General features: G+C 44.8%; 1 protein-coding gene across 1 annotated transcript in view; it reads left to right on the forward strand.

Moving 5' to 3' along the window:
* Nucleotides 1–7,573, forward strand: part of C1QTNF7 (C1q and TNF related 7) — a 50,818-nt gene that overhangs the window by 4,809 nt on the left and 38,436 nt on the right. The window lies entirely within an intron of this gene.

Below are 7,573 nucleotides of genomic sequence, written 5' to 3' on the forward strand. Positions count from 1 at the left end.
TCTCTGGTGTGTCTGTGTGTTTCCCCAGGGTAAACCACTTTACCACTTCCTCACAGGAGGGCCCTGAGGGGGTCTGCTGGCAGCTGTTCCTCCCCAAAGTTACAGTGGTTGATGTGCCATCCTGTAACCTGCTCCAATGATGGGGGAAGGCACTCTACAGCTTCTGGACAGCTGATATCCCAGTGGAAAGACCAAGGCTGCTTTGGCCTCTCTTGAGTTACTGTTTGTGTCGTTCAGCGCAGATATTCCTGCTAGACAGTGGTGATACATCTGCAGATGACCTCTGAGCACCATCTTCGAGGTGGGGCAGCAAGTTTATTCCAGGGAGATGCAGCAGTTTTGGGAGTGGGAATAGGATGGACTATGCTCCAGCAAAACAGCTTGCATAAAGGTCTGGTGTCTGGATAACAGCTCCTGCTCTTCTCCTGGAAGAAGGGAATTTTCATTTCTTTCCCTATCTTGGGTAAAGGGAAAAGAAAATTAAGAAAAAATGTTCCCTTTACTGACCCAACTTCATCATAATGAACTTCACTGTATGTCCGAGCGTCCCACAGGGGAATTCAAAGATCAAGTAACATTGACAATCAGGCAGATGGAAACAGTTTAGGCAGGATGAGCAGGACCAGTGGTCCTGGCTAACTGTGACACAGGTTGTCCTATTCCCTGTCCCCTGCTTCTGCACCCTGGGAGAGAGCAGGCACTCTCTGTCCAGGGTTGGCCCCCAGGGTCTCAGAGGGGCTGTGATGGATAGCCTGCATGGACCTCCATGACTGTGCAGTGAATATTATTTGATTCTTTAGAGAAGGGACTGCATTTCACTGTGTTTTAAGCTTTACATATGGGTTACACTGCTTTACATTGGACTGGGGTTTTGGAAGCTGCGTTGGAGACTGACTTCAGCTTTTTAAAAAGAATTGAGAGTTTCTTCTGCAGGACTGCCTAGGATGTCTACCTCCATGCTGACAGGCCACATGCCTCAGTCCTGATTCAAAATTTCTTTTCATGGAGTTTCTCAGACAGAAATACATCACTTTGCACTGTGTCACAGCTGAACAATGCCTCCTGCAGTACCAGGAGGTGCCTAACTTGTAGGACCTGTTCTGTACAGCTGGTCTGAGAGCCTACTCTGGACCTGGCTGGAGTGCTTTTCTCTGACAGATCTATCAGAATATAGAAAAAAAAATTATTAAATGCAGATAATCCTTAAACACACCTGGAGAAAATATCCAGGAAAAAAAAAAAAGGATACCTTGGGAACAGGAGCTGGTAGAAACCACCCATTCTCTTGTATTCTCCCTTTCTGCAGTCATGCTCTGTCCTTAAGAGTTACGGCTTCTGTCTGAGACTTTTGATTGACAAAGGCTGGGAAAAAACGTCTGAATGGTGTGTGTAAAACATCTGTTTCTGCAGCCCAACAGGGCATGTATTAAATCCCTGCAATGAGAGTCAGGTCACAGCTGAGGTCAAATAAGTCCTCACAGTTCCTTTGTGTGTATGATACAAGGACATGCACAGATCGAGTCTGCTGTGGGTGCAGCTCCAGGGATGCACAGGGCATATTTGGAATGCTGTATCTGGCAGGATTTAGCCCCAGATTTACCCTCCTGCAGATAAGGGCTTGTAGCCAGGAGGGTTGTTTTCACACCTCCTGAACAAGTTAAACGCCCTTGTGAAATACTTTGATGTAATGTGTCTCTTGGCCATTTCCAACCTGACTCAGCAATCAGGAAGTTGTATCACCTCTGCAAGGATAGGCCAGGGTTGAAAAATCTCTTCGTTCCCTTAGTCAGGACCATTTTCTTCACCAGAAGGGATGGCCAGGACACTCATTGCCATCAGTGCTCATGCTTGAGCAGCCTCCGCTTCGACTCTGGCGCAAGCTTTGGATTCTTTGACATTAAGACTTGATGATCCGATAGCAGAAACAATTTCACTTGCATGGAAGGACTGCCAAGACACCCTTAAAAGGAAGGCTCTGCTGAGAGCACACTGCTGGAGATGCTCACCACTGCTCCAACCTCCCCAGGAACAATCCTGAGCAGGCCCAGGAGCAGGCGTGTGCCTCCCCTGCCCCGCCGATCCCGGTGCAGAGGGGAGACAGCCTGAGCCTCTCAGACCCCATGGCCAGGGGTGGGCAGGACCATGCCCTGGCACAGAATCCCCCCATCAGAGCAGCCCAGCTATGTTCCTGTACACGCCTCCTTTGCAGGCTGTCAGCGGATGCAGATGTTTCTAATTTATCACTAAAACCAAACAACTTAATCCCCCAAATATGCAGCAGTGGGGGGTGGGGAGGGGCCCTTTCACTTAAAGCTGATTTATAAATTGGACGATTAAGGTTAATTTGTCTATGAATGAAGCAAATGTGTGTCAGATATTGTTACTAATGCTTCCTCCCTCTAATTTTTGCAAGTCCTAAACATCCAAAGTCTTTTCAACCTGAGGCAATGAGACGTGTTCCTGTTCTGCTGGCCAAAAGCGTCTGGCACTGTTTCCTTTCATCAACAACTCCAATATTTATCTATTCAACCCTTCAGAGCATTATTTGGGTGGAACAGATGTTGCAGCCCTCTGTGGCACAGGTGCCAGAGGCAGGCCTCAGCAGCAATCCTACTGTACCCCTTCTTGCTTTTGGGGGTGTTATTTCCCCTTGGCTGCCTGGCAGGGATGGCTGGAGGGCAGCCTGGCCCCAGAGCAGCCTGTGCTGGAAGCCTCTGGCAGTGAGGGCTGTGCTCAGGGCTTGCACAGAAACTGCATCTTCTTCACTCCACAGCATGGCTGAAGGCCCTGATGTGGAGGGTCCTGAGTCCAAGCCTATTTCAGATTAGACTGAGAAAATTATTGGGTTTGCCTGTGTTGTATCAATCCTGGAGATCATGGCCAAGCTCAGATCATCTGTGTTTCAACACATACACAGCTAGTGATCCATCCAGCTCTAAACAATACACAGACCCTGCTCCTACAACCAATACACATGCCCTGCTTCTGCTGACACCCACTTCAGACCACCAGCTCCTACTGCTCATAGCTTGTGTTGTTCATGAAAAAAGGGCTCTTCTCCAAGCAGCTGGCACTCAGCCACAGCATGTCTGCCATGCACAGCAGCAGTGAAGCAATAGCAATGCAGTAGCCTTAGAAAGATCTTAACAGCATAAGCCTTATGTGACTGTGAAAGGTGAGGGGAAAAGGCAATCCCAACCAGGAGCAGGACTGTTGAATCACCTGGGCACCTCCTGCAGGAATGGGAGGGAGTCCTGTGTAAGACCTTGGCAGCCTATAGACCCCCACCCTGGGAGCACAGCAAATTGCCACACTGAATCTAGCCTGGTTACACAGAGAAAGAGCAACTGTACTGATTTCTTCAGCTGCATCTCTAAAAATAAGGATTTCCTTAGGTGTCCTCACCTGGTAGACATTGCAGTGTTCCTTGTATCTCATAAGCTGGTGCCCCTGCTGCAGAGAGGGACCGAATGGCACAGACTGACCCCTGGATGTCACACACAAAAATAAGTCACTTCAGCCCAGGGCTTGGGCACCTGTACTGCAGCCATGGCATAGCACACTGCTTTTGGACATTTGGGCTTTCAGGTTGAACTGCAGTAGCTGAGTGGGTTGTAAGAAAATGCAAAATAGACTCGTAAGCAGCTCTCTGCTGGGGGCACTGCAATAGTGATAAGGCTGTGGGATGCTGTTGCAATGGCCAGTGCCCCTCTCCTTAGCAGTTTGTTTGGCAGTAAGCAGGATCTCCTGGGGTTAGAATAGTCAGAAAATCCTCCTTCATTAGTCCTATTAAATGGTAGCATTAGACAATGTACAGAATGTCAATGAACCTCTCTTCAAGCCCAAATATCAGGTAGATTAAAGGGATGAGTGAAAAGAAGAATAGAAGAAAACTGTAAGGAAAGCAGCATTAGCAGCAGCAGGAGCAGTGGGAGCAGGAATCAGAGCCCTTAGTGCTCTGCTCCAGCTACTACACTCCTATCCCTCCCAAACACAGTATGCATAAAGCAGGCTGGAAAACAATGGGCTTGAGAAGAAAACTGCAGACACCTGGAACAATGCTGAGCTTGAACAGAGCTGAAACTATTCTAGTCTTTGTCTTACAAAATAAACCACTCCTTTTGTAATTCAATCCAGACCAGCCTGCATCACTTTAACAGTTTTAAGCTACATCCAATGGGAGCACCAGAAACAGTTTATTCTGCAGAGATCCAATCTGCTTTTCAATCATGAAGCCTTTTTCCAAATGAAGAAATGCCATTCAATTTATTTTTACCAGTGGTATAGCCCTTTACTTCTTAAGCACTGGGCTCTGCTTCAAATGGTGATACACACGGTAAATGGCTTCTCCTCTACCTAGTTAAAGAGGTGCCTTCCCTCGTTCTGTACCCATGAGGGATGGTCAGAGATACCCTCATGTCTGAAGGCTTTGTACTTGCAGGAAGGAAACTTGAGTTGCAGCTCATTTCAAGAAAAGAACGTTTTGCTTTGATGTTTTCAATAGCTTGGTCTGAAATAACCTCAACCTCACTCCAGACCCGATGAAAACTGATGAATTTGAATGAGCAAAGTTGTTTCAAATTTCCAGATATATCTTGTACATTATATTGTGGGACCCTGATTTTTATTTCTGCTTGTTTTCTCCAAGGTTATAGAGAAGAAAGGGCTATAGATTTAACTTATGGGAGACTCGATCTGTGCATAAAGGACCCTTTTCTTAAACTGTCAAAAGATTAAAGGTAATGTTTTGCAATCATGTTCAAGGTACATGAGCAGCAGATTTTTGATGGGAAAGTGACACAAGCTACTGATATAAAGCCTGCTTTCTAATTCCTGGGGAGTTTATTTTGCCTTCCTACCTCTGATGAAGTAGCAGTACTTGAAATAGATTTTGCATTAGGCTGAAGATACATCCCACAGTGGAAGAGAGTGAATGTCCTTGCTTTAAAGCATCTACAGGCTTCATCCATGTTGTCTGACCTCTGAGAGGCAAGGCAATTTAATAAAAAATCCTTTCTGACCCTCAGATGGAAGATCACACAGCTCCTTGAGTTCAGGCTCAGGACATTTGTATCTGAACGTGAAGAGTTTCTTTTGATGGGTTTTAATATTATGTGTTGTTGATGTTCCTCAATTATACAGCTCAGTGAAGCATTTAAAAACAAATGTTCAGCCCCCATGGGGTATGGTACAAGGCCTGAGGATAAGCTTTGATGTGGATGTAAAGCCATGGTGGCTCTCACATCCTGAGTCATTTTTCTAGTGGCACCAATGTGACCAGAAAGGGAATACAAATGCTTCCACACAGTTTTGAGCCAGAACTTCAACTTCTGCTGCTGCAAACTAATAATTCTGCCTTTGCAATCAGTGCAGCAGTACTGGTGTATATCACCTCAAGAACTGGCCATTCAGATTTCAAGACTGAGAAGTTCTATGGGCAAGATATGACACACTACAGGTTTAAAAAGGAGATTTGCCTTTTACATTTTAATGACATATTAAAATAAATTACAAACTAAAAAGTCAGAATTCTTCCCTTTTTTAATGTGCAGTTTGAAGCATCAACAGGAGTTTGCAGGTCCTGAGTCCTTGCCCATTCTTCCCTAGTCCCTACACTAGCTGAGACCACATGAATTAGAGTCATTGGCATCTTGCCTCAAGTGAGAAATTGCTGCAATCCTAATTTGGCTGTCTTGGCAGGCCTGAGCAGGTATGCAGCAGAGTGTCTAGAATGGGGGCTGGCAATATGGAACATCCACATAAGGGTTGCAAAGGAGCTTATCTGGATCACTCCAGGGAGCAGAGCTAGTATAGCATTCATCTGTGGCCCATGCTATATTTTTTCTTGTTTGTCACAGAAGTGATACATGCCATATATTTATTTATTTATTTATTTATTTATATTTATACTTCTATTTATATTTACATAACCATGGTGAGACCATGTATAAAATAGAATTACTCACCAGAAGCTAGATGTGAGATCAAAGTGTGAGCCACTCATTTAAATATAAACATTCTTGTCTTTCAAGAAAAGACTATCTTGCCTTTCAATTCTTCCCAAGCCCTCCTTCTGCATGAACTGAATTTCAAAATGAAAATTGATTGCAGGTGTCTTAAGTATATTTTTCCAGGACTTCAGTTTAATCAAGTTACAGCAATACTCACCTTCATACATTTTTTGATCATTATGATATGAATTCTCACTGACAGCAGTAAAGACCATGGGGACCTTTCCTCATTTCCAGAACCAGCTTTTATTAATTTTGATCCCATTTTAGACTGTCAGAAGGACTGTTTTTAAGGAGAATCATTCATTCAATGATCCCTAGTGCAGCTGCCTACCACATGTATGGCAGCAGTGTTAGCACTTTTTCATTTTCCTCCACTTTCAGCCTCAACACTGGAACCCATTACATAGCTGGCATCTCAGAAGTGTTGTGTTACTTTGCCCCTTGCTTCAAAAAATTATCTGAAATAGCAAGGTGGCTGTTAATAACTAATGGCAGGAATGCACAGAAAGGTGGCAGCAGGTAGGATGCCAGCCCTGAGAGATGACCACTCAATTTCTTACTCTGCACAGACTGTGATCTCTGGCAAATGTCATCCTTGTGCCCTAGGTCCACATCTGGAAAATGAGATACAGTGCTTTGGCTTCCATTCCAAATAAATATAATCAAAGGATTGGGTGCTCAGCTATGGCAATAACACAAGTTTGTAATCACCTGGGATAAAAGGTGCAAAATCCCTCTGGATCATAATCACTGAGTCCTCTCCTTGCTCTTGGAGGTAATGGAGGTCAGGTGTGCTGTATGGCATGGAAACCTCAGAATAATAGAGTCATCATTGAAGAGATGGCTGCCAGCTGATTAGACCTGCTTTGAGCAGATGTTAGATGACATGAACTCCAAAGGCCCCTTCCATCCCAAATTCCCCTGTGACTCTGTTTTAACACTGCACCTCTGTAAATATATCCTCTTGGAGCACTGGGGACCATGGAGCACACAGCCAAAACAGTGCTGCAGGACACAGCCTGCCTCCATCGGGACAGATCAAGCCATGATGCACTGAGCCAATTCAGAGCAGCTTGGTGTCTCCACCAAGAGCACTTTGGTACTTGTGGCCCCAGGCTCATCCTAGAAACAGTATAGGTGCCTTTAAGAAGAACTGTGCCTCCATGAAGCCAAGCAATGGCATGTTTATCTCCATATTAACCACCTAAAGGTAATGAAAGTTTACCATGTTGGGAAATTTGCTCTCTAGTTTGCATTTACCTGCCATTTCATATTACATCACCACTGCATCGGTGTTTCAGCCCTTCTTGCTCAGCCTTTACATGAAATAGCAAAATGAAATCTTGTGGTTCCTATGCACTCTGTGTATGAGGCATCTCTTGTGAAGTAATGAAGTGTGGGCTTTGTAAAAGTACTGGAAATAATAGCTACTGGGATATATGTATTGTTGAGGGGTTTTTTAAGCAGTGCATAAAATTAGACAATTCCCAAAACAAAGTCTGATAAAAGAAGTTTAATGGACTGTGTCACATCACACCTGGGGACCTACTTTCTCAGGG

The sequence above is a fragment of the Lichenostomus cassidix genome, chromosome 4, assembly GCF_008360975.1.
Source record: "Lichenostomus cassidix isolate B80296 chromosome 4, HeHo_3.0, whole genome shotgun sequence".
NCBI classification, from domain to species: Eukaryota; Metazoa; Chordata; class Aves; order Passeriformes; family Meliphagidae; genus Lichenostomus; species Lichenostomus cassidix.